The following is a 15,015-nucleotide window of genomic DNA, read 5'->3' on the forward strand; positions in this document are numbered from 1 at the left end:
ACAAGAAGTTTCAAGTCCTAAATTGATTTCGTACCAAGAAACCAAAACAACGGTTAGACAACAGACTGTACCATGTAAATGATAAGGAAAGAATTACGGAAGGATTATGGTGCAACCAGAGGAGATTTCAATACTGATTGAAATAAATTGATGTTATGTGTCTGTGTGCTTTGTTGTGTTTGGAAGGGAAGGTTAAAGAGAAGTGAGTGTGAGCTTTTTCATTTCATTATTCTGAAGCAATGATCCTAAAGGGGATATTAACCCTTTGAGATAATCTTTAGCAATGTTATGTCCTGAGTTCAAGCCTTCCTTCTCTTATTTACTTTTAAATTGTTTTCCCTCTTTGCACATTGATTTATGATAGCACTAATCCAAAAAACACACTCCAAGTCCATGATCACTGAGTTCCAAGTGGAAATAGATGTGAAAGTGCTTCCATCTGCCTGTCCTGGCATGTGTATGTTTGCACTGGTATGCTATCTTGAAATTTATGAATTTGAAAAGCAAATATCTCTTCAAATATTCTAAATTGGTAAGGTTTTACAAAATCTACTAACATACACATCCTAAGTAAAACTAAATACAGATAAAATAGGCTTTACATCTTCTAAATATCATACTGTCAAAAAGTGTCATATTACAATCCATGGGTTCGTAATATGACATCTCTTCACTCTGTTAATAGCTTTCTTTGCTATGCAAAAGCTTTTTAGTTTGATGTAATCCTATTTGTCTATTTTTGCTTTTGTTGTCTGTGCTTTTAGAGTCCCATTCAAGAAATCATTGCCTAGACCAATGTCATGAAGCTTTCTACTCTGTTTTCTTCTACTAGCTTTACAGTTTCAGGTTTTACATTTATGTCTTTTATCCATTTTGAGTTAATTTTTTATATGGTATGAGATAAAGTCCAATTTCATTCTTTTGCATGTGGATATCCAGTTTTCCCAACACCATTTATTCAAGAGACTGTCCTTTCCACATTGTGTATTCTTGGCACCTCTGTCAAAAATCAGTTGACCATAATACTTGGGTTTATTTCTGGGCTTTCTATCCTGTTCCATTGGTCAATGTGTCCACTTTTATACCAGCACCATGCTGTTTTGATTACAATAGCTTTGCAATATATTTTGAAGCCAGGGAATTGAAGCCTCCAGCTTTGTTCTTTTTGCTCAAAAATGCTTGTACGCTATTCATGGGAATGTAAATTAGCACAGGCATTTCTGAAAATAGTATGTAAGTTCCTCAAAAAACTAAAAATAGAATTTCCATATAATCCAGCATTCCCACTTCTGAGTATATATCCAAAGGAATTAAAATCAGTATATTGAAGAGACATTAATATTTGCACTTTCATGTTCATTTCCATGGTATTCCCCATAGACAAGATGTGGAAGCAACCCTAAGTGGCCATTGGCAGATGAATGGATAAAGAAAATGTGATGTATATATACAGTACACAATGAAATACCATACAGCCTTTCAAAAGAAGAAAATTCTGTCATTCGAGACAATAGGGATGGAGCTACAGGAAATTAAGCTAAGTGAAAAAAGCCAGGCACAGAAAGACAAATATTGTATGATCTCACTTACCTGTGGACCCTAAAAAAGTGATCTCATAGAACAGTGAGTAGAAAGGTGGTTACCAGAGGTTGGGCATGATGGGGAGAAACTGGGAAAGGGGAGATATTGGTCAAAGGGTATAAAGTTTCAATTAGACTGGAGGATTAAGTTTTAGTGATCTATTTCACTGCATGGTGACCACATTAATAATAATGTATCGTATATTTCAAAATTGCTAAAAGAATGGATTTTTAATGTTCTTGCTACAAAAAAAATGATAAGTTGGTGAGGTGATAGATATGTTAATTAGCTTGATTGAATCTTTTGACAATGTATACATAGGTCAAATCACCACATTGTATCCTGTAAATATACGTGATTGTTATTTGTCAATTAAAAATAAATCAATTAAAAAAAAAAGAATCTGGACTGAAGCAGTAGAAGGCAAAAAAAAAAACAAAAAAAAAACACCAGAATAAGTGATTTAAAAACTCAAATCATAGAATCATATGTAAAAATATTGCTTTCTATAATTCTGAATTAATCTGTATCTTAAAAAAAGTAAAAACATAGCATACACACACAAAACTGCCATATTACAATAGCATCAATATACGTTATGATATGCTGACTCAGTGTCATTAATACCAAGAGTGGACTGATACCTATGAATTTATGGCATAACAGCTTAGGTAAGGTCTCTTATTTCACTTTAGTGGCATGTTACTGGTATCACTGAATGGTTAGAAGGTAGCAGATTGTATTCAATGTGAAAAATCCCAATGAATGCCTTAAGGAATATTGGGCCACAGGAACGAGCTAGAGCTTTTGTCAAATAGTTGTAGCCATCGTACACTATCTCATCTCCTAAAACTTGGTTCCATGCTTCAAAATTTAAAAAATTGCCCATATATATAAAAATATTATTTAAAAAAGTCCAATTTGCTTATTATTTTTAATTTTTTTCATAATTCTAACTACAAAAAGTAAAACAAAATATTCTTATCTAGAGGAGATAAATAGGGAGTAAAAAAGCAGTGCAGGAGAGATACATTTAAAAACTACAGAAATGCCACGCTAGAATCAAGCTGAAAAGCCAGTATTATGGCTGACTGATCAGTTGGTTTATGAAATGAGCAAATGCTTGGTGCTGAAGGAACCTGCATTTATCCCAATCCTCTGAGTCATAATGAAAGAGGCTGAGGCCCAGAAAATGAAGTAATTTGATTTTTTCAATATTTACAAATTGAAATCTAGTTTTTAAAGCTCTCCATGTATAAAATATTATCAAATGTAAAACAATATTGAAACTAATTGTTAGACTTGGTACTAAACTCATGAGTTGCTTCAGAAAATATACAAATAACTATGTCTTTAAATCTCATTCCTCCTCCAATACAATATCCACACTCTCACACACACACCTACCCACACCCACACACACAATCTTCAAACTTTTTTTTTTTTGGTTGTTATATTCTGTTATTGCTTTAGATATGACTTTTTAAAGCAAATTGGGAGAAAAGCCCTACCCAAATTTCTGCTATTAATATATTTCATTTGGTGGTTTTATTGTACAAATGGAACTGCTTAATAGAAATTAAGGTTTATGTTTATAAAATTTCAAAAAATTATGCTACCCATCAAAAATATAATAGTTTGCTTTTCATAATGAGAGGTCAGTGAAGGAACAGGATAAGAGGAATTTTTTTTTTCCTTTGGTAACTGATATTTTTTACTTCAATATAAGTTAGGTAGATATTACGTGATGGAATAGTTGAGGCCAAAGAAAGTGCAAATTAAGGGAGTTTTACTTTCTCCTAGTTGCCCATTGCCCACAACATGTAATCAAGTACACTTGGGATTCTGTCATTCAATTAATCATTCATTCATTTAAGAAATGTTTACTTGGGGCAGTGCAAGGTGGTAGACATAGAGAAAGACTCAAGGAACTCAAGTTTAGTGGATGAAAGAAAGAGACAAATAAATTAACCATTATTTTTTTAAAAGAAACCCCAACTGAATTCTCATTTGAATATGAGTGTTATTTGTTTCTTCCTCCAAGATCTAATGTATTCAGGAAAGGTGTAAGCTTGTTAACCAAGATGTTTGCAAACAATAAAATATTTCTCTCTCACTCACCCAAATTAACATTTTATAAACACATTTTCTGACACCTACATCCTATGAACTGTGTTCAAATAACTCAAACTTCAAACGGCAATTACATATACACATAAGCATATATACATACATCTGCCTCTTTAGAGAACCATTTTAGATTATATTTAGATTGAGAAAGGATCTTAGAGATCTAGGCTTCAATGGTCTTATTTTACCGAGGAGGGAGATGAAGTCCAGACAGATTGGCATTTTGCCCAAGGTAACCAGTTAGAAGCTGATATTCAGAATTCTATATAGAATTACAATTATCGTAATTCCATTTTACAGTTTGTTCAGTTTTTCCACAGAAAACACACACATACACATCCACAAATTCCTCTGTCTCAAATCAGGAACTTGTGCTACATTAAACCCAGAAGGCACGGCTGGGCACTGGAGCCACATGGATCAGCTGTCCATCTCCTTAACTGTATCATCTCCTCTTTGTGCCTGATGTCCTCAGGCTACTAGGGACCAAGAAATAGGAAAAAAAGATTAAAAAATGACTCTATTGAAGCCAGCATAGATTTTCAAAGTTTACTACCTATGATTAAAGTCAAAATATCAAATCAAAACTCTTACAAAAAAATCAAAGTGATAAACTTTCATCAAATTTTTAAAAATATTTCCAAAGTCTAAAGAAGGAAAACACTGCTCCCCCTTTAAAAAGATTTTTACTTTCAGCTGATATAGAAAAATCAACTGATGTGAATGGCAAGATCTAAGAACTAATTGGAGAACTTTGGTCTGTCCAAAGACTAACAGTTACACTTATTTATAAAAATGCAGATCTCTATTATTTTTAGCTTGTTAATGACATCTTTGAGCATCTGGATTTTGAGTTTGTGCTCAAGTTAAAAACTCCTACTGCTTGTGATCGTAATACACGCTCATGTTTCAAACAATTTTTAAAGAATTTTAGAGTTGGAAGACACCTTGGAGAAAATGTCTGGTGGTAAAAAGAAGACAGGCTTGGGAGTCAGTATGTTGGCTCTTCTAATAGGTAGATTTGTAGGCTTAAAGAGTCACTTTTATCTCCCCAGTCTTCCCCTACATAGTAGAGTTAATAATAACATTGGGCTGTTATAAGGATTATTGACAAGATATATAAAATATCTAGCACATAATAGATGTTCATAAATTAGAGCTATTGTTACTTACTCTAGTTCTAAATTCCCATCTGACCATGAGTTTGAAAATGTACAGCAGCAAGGGAATGAAAAGGAACTAAAGTTTGTTTCTTAGCAACTAAGGGCCAGGCACATAATAAATAGCAGCAGCAGTTTCTTTCACTGACCACTCATCATGTGCCGGCAATTTACTAGATGCTTTACTACATTATCTTATTTAATCTTCCCACATGCCCTGATGAGGTAGAGATTATCACCTCAATTGCACAAAAGAGTCAGAGACTCAGAGAGGTTAAGTCAATGTGCCCAAGGTTACACAGCTAACAAGCAGCAGAACCAGGACTAGTAAGAGGGGCAGAAGAAATGACCAGAGGCTGCCCTAAGACTCTCAGAAGCAACTGGAAGAGAAGTGCAACAGACAAGTTTTTCCACCATGAGCACGTTAAGAACGAGGCTAGGGCTTATTAAGGATATAAGCCCAGACTTAGGACAATTCCTGGAACACAGTGAGTGCTCAACAGATAGATGTGTGTGTGTTATAATGAATTGGGATGCAATTGGCAATGTGGGCAATCACACTCACTCAAAGCAAAGTCTTTGTGATGACAGCAAACATAAAAGGTAGAAAAGTAGTAAGAACGTTCATGTATAAGGATGATAGTCACAGATTAAAAATCATATATATCTATTGTCTGATAATTATTACTGTGTTCATAGAGGGTTTTTTTTTCCCATTATATTGTTATATAAAGATTTCAGTCACTGTGAGTGGTTTCACTTTAAAAAGTGGAGGACAATGATGAGGATACACACACACACATACACACACACAAGCATCTATATTTGGGGCTTAAAATTCATTCTATTATATACATATATGGAAAAAAATCTACAGGAAAGAAAATTCTCTGCGAAAGTTGTAAGAATGAATCAAAAGCTTAGTTTTCTTTTATTCAAATAATACCTATGACTTAAAGTCATGTATGTCAAAATCAATTCATAATTAAAGTCAGATATGTACAACTACATTTATACAAGTGAAACCTTAGTAATTTGATAGTTTGCTCTTTTTTTTTTTTCTTTTTTGGAGGAAAGGATATAATGAACACAAAGAGAACCTTTCTCTATCAGAATTTTTTTTAAAAATAACTTAGGTCAAACTAAAATTCCCCACAGCAACAACCTACATATGTAGTAGCCACATGCAGTGACTAAATTGTGTTTATGCTTTTCTTACGCAATGGGGTTTATTGTGACAATTTGTCTACTAAGAATTGCACCAGAAAACTGCCTATTCATTTTCTATATTCTGTTTGGTAAACAAAGCATGACACAGAGTAATATAAAAGAAAAATATAATCCCAGGATGCATTTACAATCATTTCAGAGAACTGCTCTAAATTGTCTTAGGCCTGTGGCATTAGCTTTCAGAAGGACATTTAAATACTGCCACATGCTGTTCATCTGTGTGTCCTGCAGTCTGAGAATACCAGGTCCTCCCTTGGCCTCAATAGAAGGCCGAGTCACAAGTACTGACAGGCTTATGGAGCTGTTAATTCCCAAAAGCACCAACTGGTTTTGAAAAAGGGAAGTATAACAATTTTAAGAACATAATAGCAATTTCTAACTAAGATTTTATAAAGCACACAATTGTAGTCAGGACAAAGCAGTCTCCATGAGCACATTGTTTCCTAATAAAGGAGCAGAGACCTTACCAGAAAGATTTTATGTACAATGTATTGAATTTATTAATGTGTTAGAATTTTTTTATTTTACAAATTCCATAACATTCTCTTTATTGGTGCTAATTCTATGTGGTTACCACATAGAAATCTAGTTCTCTAAATATATTAGTTTGAGCATATCTTCATGTACTCCAAAGACAAGTATATATACCTCATCTAAAAATAGTATAACATCCAGATGCCTATAATATACTTCTGGGTAGAGATCATGTTTTATTCAGCTTTGTCCTTCCTGTGACTGGTAAGAGAAGAGATGCTAAGAAAATGCTTGTTGAATGAATAAAAGGATGCATGAATGATGAAGCACAGTTCCAAATTTTAGAAATTTCTAAAGAGTGAATACCACGTCCTCAAAGAAACTACCCTTTACTTTTAGTTTCCTTTTTTATGAAAATAATATACATATATGGAAAGCTACAAAGCTAGTTGTCAGTTTTACATCCTTCTCTCATGAGGAGCAACATTGCCAACCAAAATAAAGGCACTGAATCATTGCTGAATTTAATTATTTTGACCAAAAAAAAGATGAACTAGGGTGTGTTATTCTATGCTCTCATCTGAAGCCCTTAATTTTGAAATCTGTGGTATACAGCATTCCAATGGTAAACACATAAGTGGTAAACTGCAAAAATCTTATGTGCATGCAGCATAAATAGCAGTAACTCACTTTTTGATTCATTTGTTCATTCACTCAAATATTTAAAATCTCTGATGTGGTAAGAGAAGATTAAGTGCTGGAGGGAAAAATATTGACTGGTCTCATTTTAAACTCATGATCACTAACTTCAAATGGGTCTTAGTGCTCCCAAGCTATCCTACTATATGCTACTCAACTTGCTCCACTAGATGACAACGTTAACACCTCTCCTCTCTCTACAAGCATTCAATATCTTCAGCCCCTCCTCAATCTCAGTTGATGATTTTGCTTCTTGTTTTACTGGGAAAATAAATCAACTGGAAGAGGCTTTGCACAGGCTCTCACCTCCCAGAGGTATCATCAACTTGTGTTCTTGTGCTCTGCCCTTCCTCGTGTTATTTTGGAAGAACTGTATGGCTCACACCTGAGGCCCCAACCTCTGTCTCCTACTCAAGACCACAGCTCCTGTAGCTGTCCAGCCTTGCTCCTACATCACCAATTGTCCCCTTTCTACTAGACTGTTTCCATCCGCACACAAACACATTATAATATATCCCATCTTAAAAATATAATACAAAACAATAAAAACTTGATCCAACCTCATCCTGTATCTACCAGTCCAATTCTTTACCTGCCTTCACAAAAAAACTCTTCTCAAGAATTATCTGAACCATGCTACTCTTAATAAAAGGGGTACCACCCCAAAAAGGCAAATATTGATTCTCACAGGCAAATAATTCTTACTCTTTTTATACATAAAGCATAGATGTAGATACCACACATAACAGAAGTATAATATATGCTATATTAGAATTTCATGGAGGGGGAGGGTTAGGAAAAAATGTCTCTAATAAAGCTCCTTAGGGAAGTGATAATGAAAAAAAGGTCTCAACACACTATCTCAGTGTCCTCTCTTCCCATTTGTTTCTTGAGCCTTCTCCAATCTGACTTTCATTACCAGTATCCCATAGAAATTGCTATTGTCAATGTCACCTTTGCAAAATCCAATGTCTCCATATTGCTAAATCCAATGGCCAACTCTTAGATGAAAACTATAGGCATAACTGATCACTTCCTCTTTCTTCAAACACTTTCTTGACCTATAGGACAACATGTGTGCTTGGTTTTCCCCCTAACTCACTGGCATCTCCTTCTCAATCTTCTTTGCTGGTTCCCCTTATCTTCCAACCACTCTCCAAACACTGCAGTTTCCCTGGGTTCAATCTTGGTCCTCATCCAGTTCCATGGTATTAAATACCATCTCTCCACTGATGATTTTCAAATACATATCTGCAGCCCAGACGTCACTCCTGAAACCTCCTATATTCAACCGTCTAAGCATTTCCACCTGAATTCCTATTAGGCATCTCAAACCCAATCCAAGTTCAAATCCCTGCTCTTGATTCCCAGTGCACAGCCTGCCCCACAAACCCACTTCTCTCTCTGTCTTCTCCCTTTCGTAAAAGGCAACTCTGTCTTTCTAATTGCTCAATCCAAAAACAGTGATGTCATTCTTGGCTCCTGGTTCTGTCATACCCCACGTCTAATCCATCAGCAAATCCTGGCAACTCTGTCTTTAAAATCAAGGATCTCTAGCAATTGGAACCCTTGAGAATGAACGGATAAAAACACAAGGGATCCTTGTACAACTGGATTGCAACCACATCTCAATATACCACCAGTACTGCTGTGGTCCAAGCCACCATCATTTCTGGCTTCTACTTTTACAGTATCGGGTCATCTGGTCAGCCCAGCCCTCTTGTAGTCTATTTTCTACACAACAGCAAGAGAACTTCTACTCACATCTAAGTCAGATCATGTCATTCCTTAACTGGCTTTCCATCTCATGCAGAGTAAAATCCAATGTCTTTATCATAGCCCACAAAACCCTACTGCTCCTCTTTATACAATGCACACCAGCCACACTGGCCTCCTTGTGAAACTGCTCATTCCTTGGGTTTTTTCCTACTTGCAGCTACTTCTATTTGGATATCCCTCCAGAGATTCTCATGGCCCACACCTTCACTACTCTCAGGTGTCTGCTGCTTAAAAAAATCACCTTATCATAGACCTGTTCACACTATACACAACAGCACTGCTTGTCATTTTTTATTTCCCCGGCTTGCTTCATCTTCACTCCCCTCCCCAGCACTTATTATCATCTCATGAAGATATTTATTTATTTTCCTCCTTCTGTTGGCATAAAAATTGGTGGAATATTATGCCTCCTCCCACTGGAATAGAAGTTCCTTGGAGCTTTTGTTGTTTGTTTCACTGCTGTACCCAGGGTGTCTAGAACAGTGTCTAGCACATAGTAAATGTTCAATAAATATTTGTACAATAAAAAAGAGAATTCAACATCTGAATAAAAGATGACAACTACTATTTTTTAAAATAAAACTGGATTTTAATTTCCCTTCTTGGAGTAAAATCTCATGTTCTTATATGTGTTTGGCAAGTAAAATTATAAGATGTGAAAAAATATCTAACAAGTCACAGAAATGGAAAGGAAACTCTGCTTTGGATACAGTGATTTCCTTTGGCTATTTCATGTAGCATATTTTAGGAGAGACCAACATTTAAATAGCATCCTCAAACCAACAGAGACTTCTACACTGGTAAAAATTATAAAAGTGTTCTGTGTTGGCTACTCAAATACTTTTTAGATTTTTTCTTTCTTTTCTAGAACTAAACATTTAAGTCAGAATGAGAAAATGTTGGACTCAGGAAACAGGACTTCAGAAGAACTATAAATGATTAAAATGTCCAGTCAGCATATAGCCATCTTTCAGAAAGCTAATGCAATTAATACAAAACTTCTTAAATAAGATACATCAGTGGGGAAAAAGACCAAATTTGGACAAAAGCTTATCCAGTGAAGAATGCTGGTATTCCTCCCATTCTTTTCTTTTACTTCCCTTCCTCTCTTTTAATCCTAATGTTTAAAATTCTCTACTTTAAAATTAGTAGTCAATCATGGTAATACTTTCTTATTTAGATTTAGCACATTTTATTTGAATCTTCAGAGATTTCTGCCAGAAAGCTAAAATCTTAGTTCTCAAATTTCCTCTCTCTTTAAAATGTCTTTGCCAGCTCAGATGGGAAAAAGTTTAATTCAATTCAGTTGATGACTCAGTTGGTGATAATGACGCAATTCAATAAATTATAGCTCTCTGCTCTTTCATCTTACCCCCATCTCTAGTATTGACATTTCTTTTTAAAGCCTTTCTGTTATCGAAGAACTCTAAATGAAAAGTAGAGCTCTAAGTTCTGAGGGAAGTACACAGTCAGTAAAGCAGCATCAAGAAGGAATCTTTTCTTCTGTTCGGGTAGCAACTTGATGTCCTAGTTTAAAACATCACACATCTGACAGCATGTGTACAAGAACAGAAATGTGAAAATATTTACATCATGATGCATTTATATCAAGCATGGGGAGAGCACACACACTGGTAAAGGGTAAATTGCTGGGTAAGGGAGCAAAAATGTGCACTGCTCCAGTTACTATAGCCTGGAGAAGATGTGGATTCCATAATTGGCTCTGCCACTCAATAGCTATGTGACCTTAAGAAAGTTAATATAATTTCTCTGAGCCTCACTTTCCTCCTCTATAAAATGGGGATAATACTTCCCATAAGGTGGTTGTGAAGAGCAAATGATACAGTGTAGGTAAGTGCTTAATATGAGTATTCACAAAATGGTGTTTGATGTTGGAATTATTATCATCTTCCAGTCTTCCTCACCTTCGTGTTATTTTTTTTCCAACACAACTAATTATCCCCAAAAGGAAACCTAAGTAGGGAATCTCCCTCTGTCCTTCCAGGACCAGGAGTGAGTAGTAAGCACAATAGTAGTGCCAAATCACCCTAAATTCCAAGATGATGGAAATCTGACCCCCATGTTTTAGGAAGGTGGTAGAGAAGCAAAGCTTAGCTTGGGCTGTCTTTCAGGCTCTTAGAGAAAGAAAGACTAAGTAGAACCAACTCCCAATCTGCTATTTTGCAAATAATAAATTCAAAAAGACAAGAGAATGCAGAAATATAAAAGGCGAAGATCAAGATAATAAAAATTTAATTAATAAATTAAATAAAAATTTAATGGTAATAATAATTTTTTCTAAAATTGAGAACTCAGTTCATAAGCTTACAGACAGCCCAAAAGACCAACTCATGTCAGAAGAAGTTTAGAAACTGAATTATTTCTCCTCCTATGACAATGGGCTGCCGAAAAAAATCAATGAAGCATATTGCTTGATGAACAAAGGACTTTCGTTTCCTGTGCTTTCAATTAAAATCTTTTCAGAAAACTGTCAAGGAAAAATGAAGAATTTAAATTTTGTTTAGCAAAAAGATTTGGTTCTCATTTTTCCATCAAGGACAATGAGAGATTCTAGAAGTTGCAGAAGAAAGTTGAAAGTATTCACATCTCTCTCTAAAGCCTTCCCTTCCTTTCCCTCTGAATGTCCTTCAAGATGTATTTCAGGTTCTGTTTCATTCCTTCATTCATTAAATACAGACTGCGGGCCTACTATCTGTGAGGCACTCACAAGGGAATCCCGGGAAAACAGGAACAGGTAAGTCAGATCAAGTTTCTGTCTTAATGTACTTGATATTCTACCAGGAAAGACACACATTGCACAATGGATTAAACTGTTAATTAATTACAATTTTGGTAAGTGTTAAAATATGAGGCACAGGAAACTAGGATAATATTTAATGGGAGAAATGATCTGGTCTTGGGGGTTACAAAGACTTTTTTTCCTAATTGATATATCATAGCTATACATATTTTGGGATATGTGATATTTTGATACATATATACAATATGTAATAACCAAATCAGGGTAATTGGGATACCCATGATTCAAATATTTATCTTTTTTTTTGTGTTGGGACATTACAATTCTTCTAGCTATCAGGAAGACTTTCTCAAGGAAGTGGTTTTGCCAAGTTTTAAGAATGGACAGGGGCCTAAAGTGGGCAGAGGGAGGTCAATAAGCAAACTTTCTTGATGGGGTCATGTTCATTACAAAATTATGATGTATTAATAATATGGTAAGGAAATTCTTGCCTTCCATTAAAGACATTAAAACTTACTGCAACAGTATTTCTCCCTATTATCCTTGCTCTCTGCAAAGGTGGGGACAAAAAGCAATAATGAAACTACATTTAAAAGTACTAGCCAACTGCCTTCAAGGAGTTATGAAAACTGACCAGTCAGAACTGGCCTCACTACCCTGAGCCCCACTGCCCAGGTGACGCAGAAAGAAGACTCAAGGGGATGTGAAACCTCAGACTTGCCCTATCCCTGGAGGGAAGCTTTATCCTCCAAACCCTAGAAGTGGAGAAAGAGTCGTTTCCCTCTTTAGGAGCCTACCAGAGAATTATTCAGAAACAAACCCTGGGGGGAAGCTCCCAGAAGGAGTAACCAAGACCTTGTTTTCTGCCTAGGTACTTGCTGAACTGGCAGAACTCTCAGGGCCAAGGCTAAAGCTCTGCTGGTAGGGCTGCCTAAAAAGAAGGGGTTGTTAACAGCAACAGAAAGGTTCGTGTGAGGCTAAACACTGCCCAGCAGGCCAGGGAAACACACCACACACGGTCTACACCATAGACCATCACCAAGCAACAGACAAGAGGAATGAACTTTAGTGAAGCCAAGGCCACCTCCCTACCACCAACAAGCAGCCAGTCACAGAGGCAATCAATGGCTCTGTGAGCATATAGAGTCTGTAGACATTCAAAGAGAAATCAAAGGGGTATGTATATAACAACAGACCTCGTAATCCACTCTGCCACAACCCCTGGAGCCACAGACAGTTCTAGCTGGAATTAGGGGTAGAGAGAACAAACTCTAAATTGAGACTGAAGTTTAAACATAAACACAATTGAGTCTTAAAAAGCAAAGTGAGACTGTTCTAACAGCCAAAAGTGACTAGGAAGTTGTATCAGATTATTAAGATGTCATTAAAAAAGCCTGTGTAGGCCGGGTGCAGTGGCTCACGCTTATAATCCTAGCACTTTGGGAAGTCAAGGCCAGAGGATCACTTGAGGCAGGAGTTTGAGACCATCCTGAGCAAGAGCAAGACCTCATCTCTACAAAAAACAGAAATATTAGCCAGGCACAGTGCCGTGTCTATAGTCCCAGCTACTTGGCAGGCTGGAGCAGAAGGATCGCTTTGAGCCCTGGAGTGTGAGGTTACAGTGAGCTATAATGCACTCTATCCAGGGCAACAGAGTGAGATCCTGTCTGTCTCAAAAAAAAAAAAGAAACCCTCTCTAGAAAGACATGGCATTCAAAATAGGGAAGTTTGAGTGTAGTTCTGGGAAAAATAAAGCTGTCTCATGTTTATACCCCACATAGTTCAGACTCCTTAAAAATGAGTTATAACCACAAAGTGACTATAAAGAAAACAATGATGATATTAGCACAGGAATAAAAAATGAAACAGGATAGACACCCTGAAACAGATGCAAGCATATATGGAATTTAACATATGGCAAATGAGGTATTTCAATTTAGTGGGAAAAGAATCTCTTACTAAATAAATGGTGCTGATATAATGGGTATCACTCTGGAAGAAAAAAAAACAAAGTTAGATACCCATCTCATACTTTCTAAAAACACATATTCCTGGAAAAGATTTTAACATAAAGTATAAAAACTAAAATTGTTAAAAATATAATCCAGAATATTTATATGACTTTAGAGTGAGGGAGATTATAGCAGGAAATCCACCATCTATGAAAGAAAAAGACACACTTGAATAAATAAAAATCTTAAGAAATTATTATGGCAAATGACATAACAAACAAAAGCAAAAGACAAACAACAGTCTGGGAAATATTTGTAATACTGTATGACAAACATTAATATCCCTCATGTGTGAAATGCTCCTAAAAAACAAATAACCTACTAGAAAAGTAAGCATAGGAGATGACTGGGGCATTCACGGAAGAGGAAACCTAAATGACCAACACAAACTTATGAAAAGAAGCTCAATTTCACTTTCAGTCAAGGGAAATCTAAATTAAAATAAAAATGATGTACTTGTTTTTACTTATCACTTTGGCAGAAATTTAAAAAATAATAATAAAAATTAAAAGTATACAGTCCTGATGAATAAACAGGCATTCTCAAACATTAAGAATGAGAATCACTGTAAACTTTTGAGAAAGCAATATAGCAATATCTACCAAAGCAGACAGATCTTGTGACCCAGAAATATGACTTTGGAGATGTGATCATCCATGATAGCATTAAAAGCACGAGAACATAAGGATATATAAACAAGAATGTTTTTTGAGGCATAGTTTTTAGTAGAGAAAGAAACCTGGAAACCACATGAATGTCCATTAATAAACAATAAGAGATGAAAGACTAAATGCCCGCACTTCCAAACTGAAAAATTTTATTCAGCTGTAAAATAAAAATAAATGCGATGCATTTATCTGAAAGAATGTTGAGTAAAAACACAAATTGCAAAACAATTATTTTAAAAGCCACTCATAGTCATACAAATCTTTATACACTTGGAGCAAGGTATGGAACTGTAGTCACTAAACTGTTACCATCAGTTGCCTCTGGGGCCTGGCAGGGGAGGGCGGAGCCAGGGAACGGATTATTAGTTCGTTTCTGGATTGCTTCATTTGTTCTAAGATTATATATCAGCTTCATCATGAAAAGTGAGAAAAAAATATTGGGGGAGGGGAAGGGAAGGACTACTTAATTTTTTAACCTACTGAAAATCTAATACAGTAAGCATTCAATACATATTTATAGA

General features: G+C 35.7%; 1 protein-coding gene across 2 annotated transcripts in view; it reads right to left on the bottom strand.

Moving 5' to 3' along the window:
• Positions 1 to 15,015, bottom strand: part of RNLS (renalase, FAD dependent amine oxidase) — a 246,461-nt gene that overhangs the window by 214,685 nt on the left and 16,761 nt on the right. The window lies entirely within an intron of this gene.

Source organism: Eulemur rufifrons, chromosome 28 (genome assembly GCF_041146395.1).
Source record: "Eulemur rufifrons isolate Redbay chromosome 28, OSU_ERuf_1, whole genome shotgun sequence".
In the NCBI taxonomy this organism is placed as follows: domain Eukaryota; kingdom Metazoa; phylum Chordata; class Mammalia; order Primates; family Lemuridae; genus Eulemur; species Eulemur rufifrons.